At 30.5% G+C, this 21,151-nt stretch overlaps 1 protein-coding gene across 2 annotated transcripts in view; it reads left to right on the forward strand.

The window, feature by feature from the left end:
* LOC130891365 (whirlin) overlaps window positions 1-21,151 on the forward strand; it is a 181,533-nt gene that overhangs the window by 134,426 nt on the left and 25,956 nt on the right. The window lies entirely within an intron of this gene.

The following is a 21,151-nucleotide window of genomic DNA, read 5'->3' on the forward strand; positions in this document are numbered from 1 at the left end:
ATTATGATAAAAGGTAATCATCAATCGATATTTTCGATAAGTAATATCATAATACCACAAATCTATTGTTAGTTGTTAGAACTAATTTTATAAGAGTTTTAACTGTAAATGGCTTCATGAGTATCTCAAGAGCCGATAAAAAATGAAAATGGTATCAACGAAAACACTTCCTTCTCGGACAAACAACAACTATGTCACCCAGAAACAAGGTCTAATTGGTCATTGTTTGAACTTTCCACGATGTAACGGTATTCGGTCAGTCGTGGTACTTACCTTGACTGACTGGTTCATTAAGTCACTCGGTTAAACTAGGTCCTCTAAATATGGCCGAAGAAACACTGTTTATCTCTTTCATTGATAATTGATTTGGAAATAAGTTGTTGCCACAACTGGTACTTTTCGATGAATCCACTTAAATCTAGAATACAATCTATTTTGTATGAATTGAACAAATTGTTACACGTCATAATCATATCCAGAAATAAAACGATGAATATCATCAGTTTCTTAAAAAACTTTAGACTTTTTAGGATCATAACCTTCAGGTAAGCGTGAAGTCTTCAATATTTCGAATTTTCAATATTTTTATCTGAACGCAACTTCGAATATGTAGACCACAAGGTTAGGTTTTTTCTCCAATCAGAATTTCAAAATAAGCAAACATTTTCGGTTAGATAGTATTTAAGACCTCTATGTGTGTAATTAAATTCGTTACCTCGTTCTCCACCCATTTTCTTGTATTTTATTTAAAACTTTCAATAGTTTATCTAGTTTATCAGTGTTACCACCCAATTGTAGTTACCACATTTGTCCTAGTATAATAATAATATTATAAAGGTGCTACATGCAGAGCTTTTAGGCCCATAGCATGAAAGTGATTCCTTTCCATTCTTTCCTATTTCTTGTTTTCATTTTCCAGACCTGTATTGCTCTCTCTTTCTCTCTATTAGATCTTCCAACATATCTCTATACTATCTTTACCTTGGTTTTCTTTTTTTTTGTTCCTTCCTCTTCTATATTCATCATTTTTTTTGTTGCTCTAAAATGTGGCATTCTCTTGATGAGACCCAGCCACTCTTGTGGTTCTGTTTCTACAAATAAATTCGTTATTTGTTTTTCTCAGCCATAGTTCTACAACCTTTTTATCCTCTAGTATCCTCCTTAGTATTTTCCTTTCCCATATAACTAACTTCTTCCTCTGCTTTATTAAGAATCCATGATTCACTTCCGTAGCTCATTGTTGGTGTTATTTTCGTGTCGTATAGAAGTAGCTTCGCTTTTCTGGAGATTTTTTTGGAAACTTATTATCGCCTTCAGTGCTCCCAATCGTTCACTTTCCTTCGTATTCCTTGCTTCTAGATTTCCTCCCTCATCATCGTCGTCCTTGATAACCACCACAAGATATAAATAACTTGATCTAATCTCCTTTTGTCTTTTCTTCGTTCAGTTGTATAGACAAACTTCTCATTATTCTTTTCCTTTGTGGTGTTGTCATTATCATAAACTTCGAATTATCTTCGTTGACTCGTAGATTCAATGTGTCTGCCGCTTCTATGAAGGCTCTGCCAGATTCTTCTCAGGGCGAGACTGCTCTTTCTTAAAATATTGGGTAGCAGAGTTTAAATGAGGCTTTACGAATTGAGACCAGCATTGCAATGGTCGACCAAATAAGGTGACGGCTTCAGACTTGGATTAAAAAGGGCGAACCATCTCCAAAGAAGGCAGAGAGCCAAAAGAAAAACCATCAACGGCGAGTATTATGCGAACTAATTGCAGCATTTGAACGAAGAAATCAAGTAAAAATGGGCCGCATTTGGCTAATAAGTAAGTGTTGTTTGTACCAGCTCATACATCCCTTGTGCAATGGCAAAAATTAATGAGTTGAAGCTATTCGTAAGATTCAGCCCCTGCGAATTATTTTCTGTTACCAGACTTGAAAGAATGGCTATTCGTTCAATCGCATAATTTTGACTTTATTGGTTTTCATATCTACACACACACGTATTTAATTCCTTCCTATTTTTTATTTTAATAATGTGTGTAGAGACAAATATTTTAACTTAGTTTAACTTCACTAAATAATTTTTTTCTTCCTTAGTTGTCATATCTCAAAAATAAGTAGCAGTCATCAATTAAATTATTCATAGTTGTATTGAACTTTATGCTTAGATTGCTAAGATCTTTTCTAATATTTGGCAACGGTGTATTTAATCGTATTTTTTTCTCTTGAAGGTCCAAAACTGGTTCTGAGTTATTATCGAAAACTTGTTTTTTTTCTTCTTCCTTTTATTAACGGGTTCTGATTGATTTATCATTAGTTTTAATTTACAGTATGTCGAAGATTATGTTATTTAAAAAAACTTTATTTTAGTTTAATAACTGTAATTATTGTCGATTACGCCCGTAGCGTATATAATCTTTATAATTTGTTGGACAATTTTAAGTGAAGCCGAATTGTTAATCATATTCTGATTGTTATAGTTTAATTTTTATACTTCGATTATTTCAAATAGGTTCACATCGGTTCTTCAATCATAATTACATAATTACATTCAACTACAATCTCATCAATACTTTTGAGGTTAGGTAAGAATTAGAGCTCATGTAGTTTAAGATTAAGTAACCAGAATCACATGGATCTTGTTTTTGTCCATTCCATAATTCACTCATTAAATGTCAAAATAATACACTTCGAAAAAGACACGTTAAAACTTGTAAATATCGGCCGATTTCTTCAACTGTGAATAATTTCTTCGGTGTTTATGATTGTGGTTTAGTCCCAGTTAGCGCTGTGATCCTTCAAATTCAAACTTGTAAGTTTTAAAAACGGATTAAACCAAGGGACTATTGGTTGAAACTCGTACATTAATCATAAGCCGTCATCGTAAGAATCATCAGTTTCTGTGAAAGTGACTTTGGCACTTTTTGTTCTTTACACATTCCTTGAAGATTGCGGCGAATGAAGTCTTCTTGAAAGAAATAAATACAATTTGGTACACCTTTTTTTCAGGGGCTAGCGAGTTATTTACAATTTTCCAAACTGTACTTTCAGGGATGCTCGTTAAAGCTTCCAAAGAAAAGTATTGTTGTCTCTTCGCTATACTAGCTTTAATTGAATACTAACTGTCATTTTTGCTTCACGGGTAAACATTTGCGCTGTTTGGTAAACATTTTGAAAGAAAATATTGAACTTTATGACTTATTTCATGGCCTGAAATGAACTGACACAGAAAAAGGCGTGAGGACCATACATAATCCGACCCTGTTAAGATCAGGTATAAATATAAGGGTAGAGTCTATTCTATTGCTTCTTATATACAAGGTGTTTCAAAAATAGATGATCCCGTCTGAAAAATCTTTGGGGTTTGTTCAGTAAAAAACCCCAAAACGCCAACCTGTATTAATTGGAGGTTAGTCACTTTCCTACATCGTGAAAAATTCCATACTTGCATACCTCTTGCGGTTTTACAATTACAATTACTTTCTAAATGGGGTTGTGAACACAAATACAAATATTCTTTGGAGATAAGCGACAAGGACATGTTTGTCACGTCGTTTGTACAAAAAATTTATCAGTTATTTTATTGAGTTCGATATTGGAAATTCTGATTATACAGGGTTTTTTTGAAATAGCACTCCAATCTCTCGGGAAATGATTCTATAGGTAAATTTGAAGAAAAAAATTGATATAACAAAACTTCCAAAAACGCTTCGTAAGGGAGTTACAGTGAGCGATAGATTTCGCCCGGATTCCTCATCCACAAATTTGTTTGGTCTATACGTAATTTCACCTGAAAAATTGAATAAAATAGGACTAAGGTCTGTCTCTATAATAGTTATTACGTTAACTGACGTGAAATACAAAAAAGTCAACTCCAAAATACACTTTTTTACGTTTGAAGTAAATGCCTAATAAATGCATTAAAACTTTCAAATAAAACGTACAGAAAATTTAATTCTGAAGAGAATCATGTGTACGATCTCAATAAGAAGTGAATACAAGCTGAAAATATCTTTATTTCAATGAAAGAAAATCAAAATGAGCAAATTGTGTAAGTAACCTTACATTTAACGATGTTGTTCTATGTGGCCACCATTTTGTTGATTACAGTATTTACCACGACGAATCCATGTTTTTCTAACTCTTGTGTCGAGATAATTTCTAAGAGTTGTTTCAGCTTCAATATTTCGATTTCCTAGCTCCTCCTAAGTTTTATTTGGAAGTTTTCTTCCAAACTTATTTTATTATATTATTTATTAATCACAAATAAACACACAAGAAAAGCTAGGAAATGGAATTATTGAAGCTGGAGCCACTCTCAGAAATAATCTCGACACATTAAGAAGAGTTAGAAAAACATGGATTCGTGTGGTAAATACTGTATTCAACAAAATGGTGGCCACATAGAACAACATCGTTAAATGTAAGGTTACTTTCACAATTTGATTTTTATTCATTAAAATAAAGTTATTTCTAACTAACATTTTCTTTTTAATGATTTTGTACACATGATTCCCTCCAGAATTAATTTTTCTGTAAGTTTTATTCGAAAGTTTTACTTCAAACTTATTTTATTATTTATTTATTTATCACAAATAAACACCCAACAGGAGCTAGGAAATCGAATTATTGAAGCTGGAGCAACTCTCAGAAATAAATTCGACACATTAAGAAGAGTTAGAAAAACATGGATTCTTCGTGCTAAATACTGTATTCAACAAAATGGTGGCCACATAGAACAACATCGTTAAATGAAAGGCTACTTACACAATTTGCTCATTTTGATCTTCATTCATTGAAATAAAGATATTTCCAACATGCATTTACTTTTTATTGAGATTGTACACATAATTCCCTCAAGAATTAATTTTTCTGTAAGTTTTATTCGAAAGTTTTACTTCAAACTTATTTTATTATTTATTTATTTATCACAAATAAACACCCAACAGGAGCTAGGAAATCGAATTATTGAAGCTGGAGCAACTCTCAGAAATAAATTCGACACATTAAGAAGAGTAAGAAAAACATGGATTCGTCGTGGTAAATACTGAATTCAACAAAATGGTGGCCACATAGAACAACATCGTTAAATGAAAGGCTACTTACACAATTTGCTCATTTTGATCTTCATTCATTGAAATAAAGATATTTCCAACATGCATTTACTTTTTATTGAGATTGTACACATGATTCTCTCCAGAATTAATTTTTCTGTAAGTTTTATTCGAAAGTTTTACTTCAAACTTATTTTATTATATTATTTATTTATTTATCACATATAAACACCCAACAGGAGCTAGGAAATCGAATTATTGAAGCTGGAGCCACTCTCAGAAATAATTTCGACACATTAAGAAGAGTAAGAAAAACATGGATTCGTCGTGCTAAATACTGAATTCAACAAAATGGTGGCCACATAGAACAACATCGTTAAATGAAAGGCTACTTACACAATTTGCTCATTTTGATCTTCATTCATTGAAATAAAGATATTTCCAACATGTATTTACTTTTTATTGAGATTGTACACATGATTCTCTCCAGAATTAATTTTTCTGTAAGTTTTATTCGAAAGTTTTACTTCAAACTTATTTTATTATATTATTTATTTATTTATCACATATAAACACCCAACAGGAGCTAGGAAATCGAATTATTGAAGCTGGAGCCACTCTCAGAAATAATTTCGACACATTAAGAAGAGTAAGAAAAACATGGATTCGTCGTGGTAAATACTGAATTCAACAAAATGGTGGCCACATAGAACAACATCGTTAAATGAAAGGCTACTTACACAATTTGCTCATTTTGATCTTCATTCATTGAAATAAAGATATTTCCAACATGTATTTACTTTTTATTGAGATTGTACACATGATTCTCTTCAGAATTAAATTTTCTGTACGTTTTATTTGAAAGTTTTAATGCATTTATTAGGCATTTAACGAAGTTATTTTACTCCAAACGTTAAAAAGTGTATTTTGTAGTTGATTTTTTTGTATTTCACGTCAGTTAACGTCAAAACTATTCAGTTACAGATCTGAGACCTATTTTTCAGGTCAAAATACGTATAGACCAAACACAAAATTGCATGACATTCAATATAACTCGCTTACGAAGCATTTTTGGAAGTTTCGTTATGCCAACTTTTTTCCTTATATTTACATAAAGAAACATTTCTCGAGAAATTAGAGTGCTATTTCGAAACATCCTGTATATGTTTTCGGAATTAACTGAACGAAGCACTATAAAAACACCGGCTCTAATACTCAGTTTTAATGGATAAAATAAGGTGCATCTCAAAAAATTTATTATAGTTGCGTATGTCTCGTTGAATGATAGTACACATATTTTATAGGATCTTTGTCGTAGTTGTATAAAGGATATAAAATAGATATTTTATTACCTAACATCAATATTATAGTGTAGTTTTATGGGTATTTTATTGTATCGCGGCTTAAACATATTTGTCCTAGTACCTACGTACACCCTTTTATGTTGCGGTCAAAAAAATCAATGTAGCAATCGGCTTTTATTGGTTCTTTGTCAGATATGAAATATGAACCATTCAGTTGAAATAAGTGATTTTCTATGAAAATGAATGTAAAACAGTGTAAATATTTTGTAATTTCAAACAAATATACATAAATATTATTAGAAAATTATCATTGCTCGTTGGGTCCCCCAGATTCTGACTGAGGGATACAAGAAACAACGCCTTAACTGTGTTCGTTTCTTCAAGAACCCGAGGGTGTAAACGAAGCCACCCCCGAAGCAAAACAATTATCTCGTTAGCGGAATCACTCCTGCTAAACACCACCAAAGATATTAAAACAAATGTAGTCGATAGGAAAGATATAGGCGGCTGTGTTTTGGTATGGTAAAAGGGTACTCCTCATCTATTTTTTGTAATCTGGGACTAAAATCCAGACTCTGCGACTAACGAAGGAAATAGTGTTTCTTCACAACAACCACGTCGATCCCACGTCGCTTATCAAATACAAGATTGTCATGCATAAAGCCAAGACTTAGTCACTAGTGATTATCGCCTCTATTACAACCAAAAGAAAGACTTGAATTGGTGGTCATCAAAAATGTGTCAAAAAAAATGGAGAATATGTTGAAAATAGACAACAATGTAAGGTTTTTAAAGATTTCTTCATTAATAAAAATATCCGAACATTAGTTTCGTAAAATCTGGTATATTATACAGAGTGAGTTTTATGTACGGAACGCCTCAATTATCTCAGAAACGGCTTGTGCTATTTTTATAAATTTTTGTGCGTAAGGGTCTTGCGATACAGCCGGTATTATGGTGGTATTTACATTGTTGTCAAATCTTTGCTTTTTCCGGAAAAATAATAAACTATGTTATTTTTCCCTTTTCGAAATCCTTAAGAAATACTCATTATTTTTCATCTAATATTTTCTATACCTAAATATTATAATTTCTTAATTCTACCTACCTACCTACCTACCTACCTCTAGGTAGAGGTTAAAATAATACATTTAGGTGACTGTGACTGCTACAAATACAAATTTGATGTTCCAATAAATTATTATTGTTGAAGTTCATTGAAAGTCACAATGGATTGTTTATCTAAAAAAGAGCGAATTGATATTTTAATGATAATATAATATGCTGATAGGCGTAGTCAAAAAGAAACGAGTAATATTTTTAATAATCCATATCCTAACCGAAATCCCACAACAAGATCTACTGTCAGTAAATTAGTACTTACAAAAGTTTAACGAAACTGGTTCAGTAAAAGATTTATCCAAATCAGGGCGCAGAAAAATTGAAAACAAAGATGTTTATGTCCTATTAGTAGACGATTTAACCATAATACCAGCCTATTCGCAAGACCCTTACGCATAAAAATTTATAGAAATCGTACAAGCCGTTTCCGAGATAATTGAGGCGTTTCATACATAAAACTCACTCTGTATAGTATTGTGATTAACTTACAGTTTGTTTGATAAAAAAAGTGAAGTGCAAAGCTTATTGAGAGTATTTCAAATGAATAACTGTAATTTGGTGTACAAACAATTCCATTTTGGTATGTTTGTTGTTGAAACATGAAATTTTGGGACCAGTTTTATCTTTTTCGTGCTATGAATAACATGAATATGAAAACGTACTCTTTAGATCACACTTTGGACTAAATTCTATGTAGGAATAATTTTTTTTATTCATGCTCATTAATTTTAAAGTTGTGTTTTATTAAATGAGTATATTTTGCCTAGATGTCGCCCTATGATCTCTCTGTTCCTGTAGAATAAGTAAATATCAAAAATTCATAAGAGAGCAAAAAAAAAACAAATTGTAGTTCAATTAAACATATACTTCATTTATGATTTAACCACCATAATTCCAATCCCAGGAAGAAAATATATTGTTTTGTACATTGTCCTTTGTTCTTTAAAACACTATTAATTCTTGCAGCGATTCGATGAAAATTCAGTCTCTGAATAAAAATAAATATGAGAACTTATTCGAGTAAAGACTTCCAGGTTTTCGACAGAAATTACATTTGAGTGACTGACACAAAACACAGCTTCTATCAACGCACTTGAGCCGAGTGACGTTCCATATTTCATTGGATAAAAGGATAACAGACGGTCTTAAGCGGAAATAACCAAAATAAAATAAAATTTTCACATATTCTACTACAAATCTTTATCATCGCCTTCAAAATAGGAGAGTTTCGAACCAATACAAGCTTAATCCAATTTTCATATACTTCCATACACGTTTTTGGTAATATGACACTTATATGTAAATATAAATGAAAGAAATTTTGAGTCTTCTCTCTGAAGGGTTGTTTTAGAAACAATGATCACGACAGTTAACCTGTATGAGCTAGAATGTATGAGGGAGATCTGGCTACTCTCTATTCCCAAAAACATTTTTTTCAATTAAGTCATTTCGACCAACCCTTGTATAAGAATGAGTGTGAAACCTCATACTCACTTCACTATTTAATAATACATTTGATGCAATATTTTAAAATCTTTTGGGAGTCTCTTTTTTCCACATTTTCTATAATCTCTATTCAGTTTTCGAGTTGACATTTTCATACTTTTGATTTCAAGGAATAAATCTTCGATTTTTCACTAATTTCTGATTAAAATAATACCGATTGTGGAATCGGTAGAAACAAAGAAATAATGAGGCATTCAACACAATTAACAAATTCCCCATCACGATAAATACTTCAAATAACTTATTTCCTATTTTTTACATTCATATTTTCAAACTATATCTGCAAAACTTCTACTTTAAACTTGAATAAAGCTTAATTGGTTTCAACGTCAATAGCATACACGGTGTGACGGACTTCTAAGAGCATCATTAAACTCATTTACCGACTCTCAGAAAAATGTCTTTTTGTAAGCATAAAATACAAGATCTGTAACGCTAAGAGAACAAGTAGACATCTACATGAATTGCGAGTGCCTTCTTGGAAGCTATTTTTATAGAGATTCATTATTGACCTTGAAGTGGGTAATTATTTTATGAAAAAAATTACTTACGCTTCATGCAGATTCTTCAATATTATACCCACCGCCGACAAAGCTGATAGAAATTCGAAGATAATTGATTTGTACAGATTCGTTAACAAAGTGGAAACCACAAAAGACATAGAGAGGTAAATTTGAAAAGCTTATACTTAATATATTATCACGACACTATCAAAAGATGTCATTGAACGAGAAATAAGATGACTTATTAGTCATTCACACTATTATCAACATTTTCACATTAACTTACTAACTACTAACCAAGGACGATGTAAGGAGAAGGAAGGACATTGCTATCTAGTTTCAATTCCGAGCCCTTCCACAGCTCAAGAGGAACATTCTCCAGCCAAATATACTAATTCGCATTTGCCAAACGGAGCGAAAAATTTGCTGCCGTGGCAACGCTGCCACCCAAGACCTTTCGCGAAAGCAGCAAGTTATAAATTATATTATGTCGAAGAAATATCTATTCTAAAAGTTAGAAGAAGTTATAGCTAGAAGCGAGAAAGAAGTTCATATTCTTGGTCAGATTACAAATCATTCAACAAGGAAAAATTTGCAAAATCAACGTGGAAGTGTTGCGAAAATACAATGCTTTATTTTGGATGAAAGGCAACAAAATTTGGATGCAATAGTAATTGAATCTAGCTCAAGGATGAATCGACGAGTTTTTCTTCTTGTACGACTGAATTTGGAAAATTGTGAATAAATCGATAGCTCCTGAAAATTACGAAAAGACAATGGGAGATTTAATTCGCCGTGATCTTTCTGGAATGTATGCAAAACTAAAAGTACCAATTTTATTGTTACTGAATTTGAACTGAACTTGAAAACTCATAGATACGAGGATGGTCCCATAAGTACCTGACCTGACGAAGAGATGAAGGTAGTTGCTTAAAAAATGGCACTGTATTAGAAAGTACAGAAACTATACAGCATATGTTTCAAGTTTGAAATCTGAGATTCAGCTCTGGGTAGCAGAGTAGGCATTTCAAAAAGTGCGGTACATGTTGACTGAAAATTTGGACATGTGAAAGCTGTTCAAAAACAGAGTTGTGTAGATGTTTCCATCGAGTGTTTCACAGAAATAAAGCCGAATTTTTGTGCTGTTTCATAACCATGTATGAAACGTGCATCCATCAATCCACACCCGAAACAAGAGCAATCAAAAGCATGGGAGAACCGGATAAAAAAAGGAAGAAATCGTTCCATCTGCACAAGCAAAAACAGCCGCATTTGGTTAAGAAGAAAGTGTTGTTTCACCAAGATAATGCACCAGCTCACACATCCGTTATTGCAATGGCCAAAATTAATGAATTAATGAAGTTTGAATTGCTATCTCATACATCCTATTCACCAGATACAGCCTCCTCGGATTATTATTTGGCTAGGTGGTTAAAGATTTTCCAGCAATGAAGAGGTGATGTTGCCAGTTAATGGCTATTTCGAGGAGCTTGATGATTCTTATTATAAAACATCTCTGGGAACAGTGTATCGAGCTAAAAGGAGATTACGTTTGAGAAATAAATATATTTTTTCCAAACTGTTTTCTTTGATGGGCTAGGTTGGCCATTCTGGGTTCTTAAGGTACAAATGCTCAAAGGATGCTAAATTCTGCCTCCTAAATAATGTTTACTCCAGCTTAAACAACCATAACTCCACTGCAACAATTTTTTTGGTATAGATTTATCGATTGAGAAAAAATTTTTTAATGATATCTGAAATTTTCACCTTTTGAACTTGAATTGTACCCAATATACAGGGGCTTAAAGTTTGTTTTATATTTTTTTAAGAAAATAACATATTTCTCTAATTTCATTAATAGTTCCATAACTGTCAAAAATAGAGCTTTTTGGTATAGATCTATCGATTAAGAAAAATTTGTTAGATAATATCTGAAATTTTTACCCCCTGAAACTTCACTCGTATCCAATATACAGGGGCTAAAAATTTGTTTTATATTTTTTTATGAAAATAACATATTTCTCTAATTTCATCAATAGTTCCATAACTGTCAAAAATAGAGCTTTTTGGTATAGATCTATCGATTAAGAAAAATTTTTTAGATAATATCTGAAATTTTTACCCCCTGAAACTTCACTCGTATCCAATATACAGGGACTAAAAGTTTGTTTTATATTTTTTTATGAAAATAACATATTTCTCTAATTTCATCAATAGTTCCATAACTGTCAAAAATAGAGCTTTTTGGTATAGATCTATCGATTAAGAAAAAATTTTTAGATAATATCTGAAATTTTTACTCCCCGAAACTTCACTCGTATCCAATATACAGGGGCTAAAAGTTTGTTTTATATTTTTTTATGAAAATAACATATTTCTCTAATTTCATTAATAGTTCCATAACTGTCAAAAATAGAGCTTTTTGGTATAGATCTATCGATTAAGAAAAATTTGTTAGATAATATCTGAAATTTTTACCCCCTGAAACTTCACTCGTATCCAATATACAGGGGCTAAAAATTTGTTTTATATTTTTTTATGAAAATAACATATTTCTCTAATTTCATCAATAGTTCCATAACTGTCAAAAATAGAGCTTTTTGGTATAGATCTATCGATTAAGAAAAAATTTTTAGATAATATCTGAAATTTTTACTCCCTGAAACTTCACTCGTATCCAATATACAGGGGCTAAAAGTTTGTTTTATATTTTTTTATGAAAATAACATATTTCTCTAATTTCATCAATAGTTCCATAACTGGCAAAAATAGAGCTTTTTGGTATAGATCTATCGATTAAGAAAAATTTGTTAGATAATATCTGAAATTTTTACCCCCTGAAACTTCACTCGTATCCAATATACAGGGACTAAAAGTTTGTTTTATATTTTTTTTATGAAAATAACATATTTCTCTAATTTCATCAATAATTCCATAACTGTCAAAAATAGAGCTTTTTGGTATAGATCTGTCGATTAATAAAAAATTTTTGGATAATATCGGAAATTTTTACCCTCTAAAACTTCACTCGTATCCAATATACAGGGGGCTAAGAGTTTGTTTTATATTTTTTTATGAAAATAACATATTTCTCTAATTTCATCAATAGTTCCATAACTGTCAAAAATAGAGCTTTTTGGTATAGATCTATCGATTAAGAAAAAATTTTTAGATAATATCTGAAATTTTTACTCCCTGAAACTTCACTCGTATCCAATATACAGGGGCTAAAAGTTTGTTTTATATTTTTTTATGAAAATAAAATATTTCTCTAATTTCATCAATAGTTCCATAACTGTCAAAAATAGAGCTTTTTGGTATAGATCTATCGATTAATAAAAATTTTTTGGATAATATCGGAAATTTTTACCCTCTAAAACTTCACTCGTATCCAATATACAGGGACTAAAAGTTTGTTTTATATTTTTTTATGAAAACAACATATTTCTCTAATTTCATCAATAGTTCCATAACTGTCAAAAATAGAGCTTTTTGGTATAGATCTATCGATTAAGAAAAAATTTTTAGATAATATCTGAAATTTTTACTCCCTGAAACTTCACTCGTATCCAATATACAGGGGCTAAAAGTTTGTTTTATATTTTTTTATGAAAATAACATATTTCTCTAATTTCATCAATAGTTCCATAACTGGCAAAAATAGAGCTTTTTGGTATAGATCTATCGATTAAGAAAAATTTGTTAGATAATATCTGAAATTTTTACCCCCTGAAACTTCACTCGTATCCAATATACAGGGACTAAAAGTTTGTTTTATATTTTTTTTATGAAAATAACATATTTCTCTAATTTCATCAATAATTCCATAACTGTCAAAAATAGAGCTTTTTGGTATAGATCTGTCGATTAATAAAAAATTTTTGGATAATATCGGAAATTTTTACCCTCTAAAACTTCACTCGTATCCAATATACAGGGGGCTAAGAGTTTGTTTTATATTTTTTTATGAAAATAACATATTTCTCTAATTTCATCAATAGTTCCATAACTGTCAAAAATAGAGCTTTTTGGTATAGATCTATCGATTAAGAAAAAATTTTTAGATAATATCTGAAATTTTTACTCCCTGAAACTTCACTCGTATCCAATATACAGGGGCTAAAAGTTTGTTTTATATTTTTTTATGAAAATAAAATATTTCTCTAATTTCATCAATAGTTCCATAACTGTCAAAAATAAAGCTTTTTGGTATAGATCTATCGATTAAGAAAAAATTTTTAGATAATATCGGAAATTTTTACTCCCTGAAACTTCACTCGTATCCAATATACAGGGACTAAAAGTTTGTTTTATATTTTTTTATGAAAATAACATATTTCTCTAATTTCATCAATAGTTCCATAACTGTCAAAAATAGAGCTTTTTGGTATAGATCTATCGATTAATAAAAATTTTTTGGATAATATCGGAAATTTTTACCCTCTAAAACTTCACTCGTATCCAATATACAGGGACTAAAAGTTTGTTTTATATTTTTTTATGAAAACAACATATTTCTCTAATTTCATCAATAGTTCCATAACTGTCAAAAATAGAGCTTTTTGGTATAGATCTATCGATTAATAAAAATTTTTTGGATAATATCGGAAATTTTTACCCTCTAAAACTTCACTCGTATCCAATATACAGGGACTAAAAGTTTGTTTTATATTTTTTTATGAAAACAACATATTTCTCTAATTTCATTAATAGTTCCATAACTGTCAAAAATAGAGCTTTTTGGTATAGATCTATCGATAAGAAAAAAATTTTAGATAATATCTGAAATTTTTAACCCCCGAAACTTCACTCGTATCCAATATACAGGGACTAAAAGTTCGTTTTATATTTTTTTATGAAAATAACATATTTCTCTAATTTCATTAATAGTTCCATAACTGTCAAAAATAGAGCTTTTTGGTATAGATCTATCGATTAAGAAAAAATTTTTAGATAATATCTGAAATTTTTAACCCCCGAAACTTCACTCGTATCCATTATACAGGGACTAAAAGTTTGTTTTATATTTTTTTATGAAAATAACATATTTCTCTAATTTCATTAATAGTTCCATAACTGTCAAAAATAGAGCTTTTTGGTATAGATCTATCGATTAAGAAAAAATTTTTAGATAATATCTGAAATTTTTAACCCCCGAAACTTCACTCGTATCCATTATACAGGGACTAAAAGTTTGTTTTATATTTTTTTATGAAAATAACATATTTCTCTAATTTCATTAATAGTTCCATAACTGTCAAAAATAGAGCTTTTTGGTATAGATCTATCGATTAAGAAAAAATTTTTAGATAATATCTGAAATTTTTAACCCCCGAAACTTCACTCGTATCCAATATACAGGGGCTAAAAATTTGTTTTATATTTTTTTTATGAAAATAACATATTTCTCTAATTTCATCAATAATTCCATAACTGTCAAAAATAGAGCTTTTTGGTATAGATCTGTCGATTAATAAAAAATTTTTGGATAATATCGGAAATTTTTACCCTCTAAAACTTCACTCGTATCCAATATACAGGGGGCTAAGAGTTTGTTTTATATTTTTTTATGAAAAAAACATATTTCTCTAATTTCATCAATAGTTCCATAACTGTCAAAAATAGAGCTTTTTGGTATAGATCTATCGATTAAGAAAAATTTGTTAGATAATATCTGAAATTTTTACCCCCTGAAACTTCACTCGTATCCAATATACAGGGGCTAAAAATTTGTTTTATATTTTTTTATGAAAATAACATATTTCTCTAATTTCATTAATAGCTCCATAACTGTCAAAAATAGAGCTTTTTAGTATAGATCTATCGATTAAGAAAGAATTTTTCTATAATATAACGATTTGAATTTCACTTGTATCCAAAATACAGGTGTTTAAAGTTTCTTATATATTTTATTATATTTCTTCATCAAATGACATATTTCTCCAATTTTACCAATAGTTTATAACCGTCAAAAATAGAGCCTTTTGGTATGGATCTATCGATTAAGAAAGAAAATTTTCCTATAATATCTCAAAGGGCTTAAAGTTTGTTTTTTATTTTTTCTTGTCAAACTGACATATATTTCTGATTTTACAAATGTCTCCATAACTGTTAAAAATAGAAATTTTTTATTCATATCTATCGATTTAGAAATAATAGCTGTATAACCTGTGAAATTTTCATTTTCTAAACTCCATCAATTGCCATTATACAGCGACTTAAAATTCTCTTGAATTTTCTTTGTTATATGTAACGTATTTTATACAAAAAATTTTCACATATAAGTACATTTGCAAATATAATTTTATTATTTATTGTAGTTTTCCTGTGTATACTTTATTTAGTTTTTATTTGTGTCTCTATTTAGTTATATTTATGTTTATTTCTTTGTTTTCTACAAGCTTTTGTCTACAAATTGTAACAATTTTTCTCCCTCCCTCTATTTTTATTGACTTAATCTCATTATTAATATTTACAGTTCAGTCTTTCCCATCTAAATCTTATAGCAGACTATTCTTTCAACTTAATAACGTTCATACAAATCCATTTCTCTTCACTTCATAAAGCAGGCATAAAAGAATTTACAATTTATTATATATGAAAGTATTTTTATTATAATGTCGATTTCCTCTTGTTGAAAAGCAATTAAATATAATCACCAATGCAGAGTCGCTATTCAGTTTATTGCACACCTGTGTGACCTCATAGATTGACCGCCCCAGTCGGTACTCTTCTTCTACAAGTACCATCTAGAGTACTATTCAATATACGGCGTGTCTATAAGTCACTATGTACCGTCCCGACCGCCAGTTTATCACTATCTAACCATAGACGTGCGGTCAGACAAACACTAATGGCGACTGCAGTTTTTTAATACACCATTCAACTTGAACTGTCTCTTTGTATGGTACAAATTTGAAAAAAATGAAAGTTTGCATGCTTATTTACTCCCTTCACAATTAATCAATAAAATCTATGAATTAAATGGTCAACTAGTAGTTAATATTTCAAATAGAAATATCAGTTCATGATTTCTCGAATAGATGGCGTTAGTAACAATTATACTTTCTATATAGATCGTAAAGATGACGCTATTGACAATTAGTATACAATTACAAATTTGAAGTTTATTGAAAATTGAAACGTGTAATATCTTTAATAATTTATATCCTAACCGAAATCCCATAGTGAAAAAGTTTAACGAAACTGGTTCGGTAAAAAATTTATCCAAATCAGGACGCAGAAAAATTGAAAATAAATATATCCAGGGAGCTTCATATTTCGCAAACATCCGTAACAAAAATTTTACGTGACAACAATGTAAATACCACCATAATACCGGCCGTATCACAAGACTCTTACGCGCGAAAATGTATAAAAACCGTAGAAGCCATTTCTGAGATAATTGTGGCGTTCCATTCATAATCACTCTGTATATTATCATGTAATTACACAGGTTTTGAGAATAAGCTCTCAAAAATACCTAGCTCTTGATCATTTTTATAATACTGCATATATAATTGTGGTTTGTACTCAATTTTTATAAGGTAGAAACCACAAAAATGATGTTACAAAGATAATATCATGAGTAAAATTTCTATTTCTATTGATCCATCTCCACTATTTGTTTGTGTATAATAGATAATTTCAATCTGAAACGAATGAGTGAAATGATTGGAGTAGAACAAGTGTCAACAGCAGGTATATTTGTTAAATTGCACAGCTGACCGCTAAAACCCACGGAGAAAAGAAAAATGAATTTAGCTGACAGCTACAAATAAATATATTTATAATTGTGATTAACCGGAGCTATTTTTTAAAATAAAAAAAAACCACATTAACGACACTTTTTCATTTGAACAGATCATCTTCATTAATAGAGAAATACTAAAAATTTACCAGGTATATTTATATGTCAGTTGAAGCGGCTGAGAAAATTTATACAAAGAGGTTAAAGATCATGAGAAGTTGCACTCTGTCGGGTGTATTCACCTACGAGTTTTCGACTTAAAATAGGTGAGAACTTTGTATATATTTCTATCTACTATCATGGCTACTGGTCTAATGGAATGAATGACATAGCAGCCTCATTAAAAAGAATATACGAAGAGTAATCATGTCCGCTTCGAAAAACCGCGTTTAATTTAATTTAAAAGTGTAATTATAAGTACGTTCACACAAGCACAACAGATATATAAGATAATACCAGGTGGAAAAATTATTGTCAACTTCTGAAACGTTATTCAAACATTTGCAGATCCCATTGTAGTATCAAATATACAACAGCTTCACCTTAATGTTCAGGTAACTTCCCCAACAGTAAAGGCAAATGTATAGAATCCTAGAATCCATTGTAAAGAATCAAACTCCACCACAACGGGACGATGTCAAATATCTAGGCGTGTACCTACATAGAAAAGCGTCTAACCTGGAGGAAACACATATTTACCAAGCGTAAACAATAGGTTTTGAAAGAGATTAATAATTATTGGAATAGAATAAACTTCTATTGTGACGCTATAAGGCAGAATCATGGAATGCTCTTCCAAGAAATATACTTCGTAGATTCCGGAAGTGTGTAAATGTGCAAGGTGCCTACTATTTATAATAATTTTTTTTTTCGTTTTTATTTGATAAATTAGTTGTATGCAGTTCAGTATGCAGTTCAATTAGAAATGTTTGATTGTTAGTATTTTCAATAAATAATTACAATTTTAGACAATTTTCTTAAGAATATCTCTCTATAGCGAACTTTAAAGGCCTATAACTCAAAAACGAGGCCCAGCATTATTTTCGCGTCATCTACTCATTCCCTTTTATACTGTTGAGTTTAACAGTGAACCATAGAAGTTTATTTTATATTTTGTTGAATGAAATGCTTTCTGATAAACAGAAGTTAATCTTTATTCTAGTCACTAGTCACGTGTTCTTATTAACACACTTTAACCTTACATCTTATTCATTACAGGAAGTGACACTTGACATATGTCAAACAATAAAGAACACAGAATACAAACTTATAATTTGTCTCAGCATATACCACTCCTGGATACCCAAATCGCTCCATGCGAATCTTCCATTGTTCGAAACAGTACAGGAAGCCTTTTTCTGTTAAATCCTTCAGGACGAGCACCTCTTCATTTTTCAGAACTCAAATAGAATCAAATCTTGTTCCCTTCAATGGAAATTTGATATTAGGAAAGAGATAGAATTCCCATTATGAAAGATCCGGCCAATAAGGTGGGTGGTCTAACACTGGAAGGTTGACGCACAGTGCGAAATGAGGGACCAGTTTTGGTCACATAGGTATTTTTTGTCTATTTCTGAAGATTCAGCAATCTATAGGGGTCGTATCAGAATTTTTCTTATGTCACAGCCAGGGCCGGATCAAGATTTATAAGGCCCGGGGCTAAAATAATGACAGGGCCCCCTTAAGGAATTCGGAAACCCGAAAAAATTCACAAAATAATATCAATACGTTAGATTTGTTGTATCAACACATCAAAAAATACAGAATGATTTACAAATGACCCCATCATTTGTACCTGGGGCTCGGGGCTATTGCGCCCCCAAGCCCCTAGCTTAATCCGGCCTTGGTCACAGCATTATTTTCACGTCGTATTCTCACTTCCAAATTTTTTGTATCAAGTCCCGGAATACCTCGTATAAGAAATAAAATACTGATATACAACGAAATCCCCAAGCCCATTTGGATGGTATCCCACTGTGGGCTAAAATATTGAAATTCTGGAGCGATTTCAGTCGAAAGAATTAATTGTTGTGTATCACCCAAATCGACTGATACCTAACCTCATGGTACAACCAGCAGCTAAGCGTAGACGTAGGTTTTTACGAGTCTTAGGGTATTTCCAATAGACGAAACTAATTAATCTAGTCATTAATTATAGTTGCAAGAGATGGTAATTACTGGATTCATGTCGAACATGCCAAATGAATTACACAATTTGTCTATCAAAATAATTATTATAGATTCCAAATAAATAGAGAGAATAATCTTGTATGATTCGCCCAAATTATTTCTCTTTGATATTGGAAGTGGCTATACAACAGAAGTGACTACTGCGCCACAACAACAATACACAATCAATTCTTGAATATCATTCGACATTATTCATAACAATTTTACCTTGTACCGAAAATTGTCCCCGCATTAATATAGTTGACGTGTTTTTCTAGTCAAAATAACACCTTCCGGTACGTTTTCGTTGGTCCACATTATATATGAAGCTTAACTCTGAATTATGTATATTTTCCATTGAAGTTAACCGTTATGCATTGTAATAAAGTACATCATCAATAGAATCAACGATGAAAAATTGAGAGAAAGTACATATATGAATATTAACCAATATTATAATAACTATCTACATCTTTCAAATTAAATATCATTTTCCCTTTTGTGTTTTCTTTGATGGGCTAGGTTGGTCATTCTGGGTTCTTAAGGAACAAATGCACAAAGGATGCTATATTCTGCCTCCTAAATAATGTTTACTCCAGCAGAAACAACCATTTCTCCACTGCAACAATTTTTTTGGTATAGATCTATCGATTAAGAAAAAATTTTTCGATGATATCTGAACTTTTGAACTTCACTCGTATCCAATATACAGGGGCTAAAAGTTGTTTTTATATTTTTTTATGAAAATAGCATACTTCTCTAATTTCATTAATAGTTCCATAACTATCAAAAATAGAGCTTTTTGGTATAGATCTATCGAAAAAAAAGAATTTTTCTATAATATAACGATTTGAATTTCACTTGTATCCAAAATACAGGGGCTTAAAGTTTGTTTTATATTTTTTATGAAAATAGCATACTTCTCTAATTTCATTAATAGTTCCATAACTATCAAAAATAGAGCTTTTTGGTATAGATCTATTGAAAAAAAAAGAATTTTTCTATAATATAACGATTTGAATTTCACTTGTATCCAAAATACAGGGGCTTAAAGTTTGTTTTATATTTTTTATGAAAATAGCATACTTCTCTAATTTCATTAATAGTTCCATAACTATCAAAAATAGAGCTTTTTGGTATAGATCTATCGAAAAAAAAATAATTTTTCTATAATATAACGATTTGAATTTCACTTGTATCCAAAATACAGGGGCTTAAAGTTTGTTTTATATTTTTTATGAAAATAGCATACTTCTCTAATTTCATTAATAGTTCCATAACTATCAAAAATAGAGCTTTTTGGTATAGATCTATCGAAAAAAAAAGAATTTTTCTATAATATAACGATTTGAATTTCACTTGTATCCAAAATACAGGGGCTTAAAGTTTGTTTTACATTTTTTATGAAAATAGCATACTTCTCTAATTTCATTAATAGTTCCATAACTGTCAAAAATAGAGCTTTTTAGTATAGATCTATCGATTAAGAAAGAATTTTTCTATAATATAACGATTTGAATTTCACTTGTATCCAAAATACAAGGGCTTAAAGTTTGTTTTATATTTTTTTATGAAAATAGCATACTTCTCTAATTTCATTAATAGTTCCATAACTGTCAAAAATAGAGCTTTTTGGTATAGATCTATCGATTAAGAAAAAATTTTTGGATAATATCGGAAATTTTTACACTCTGAAACTTCACTCGTATCCAATATACAGGGGCTAAAAGTTTGTTTTATAT

The sequence above is a fragment of the Diorhabda carinulata genome, chromosome 3, assembly GCF_026250575.1.
Source record: "Diorhabda carinulata isolate Delta chromosome 3, icDioCari1.1, whole genome shotgun sequence".
NCBI classification, from domain to species: domain Eukaryota; kingdom Metazoa; phylum Arthropoda; class Insecta; order Coleoptera; family Chrysomelidae; genus Diorhabda; species Diorhabda carinulata.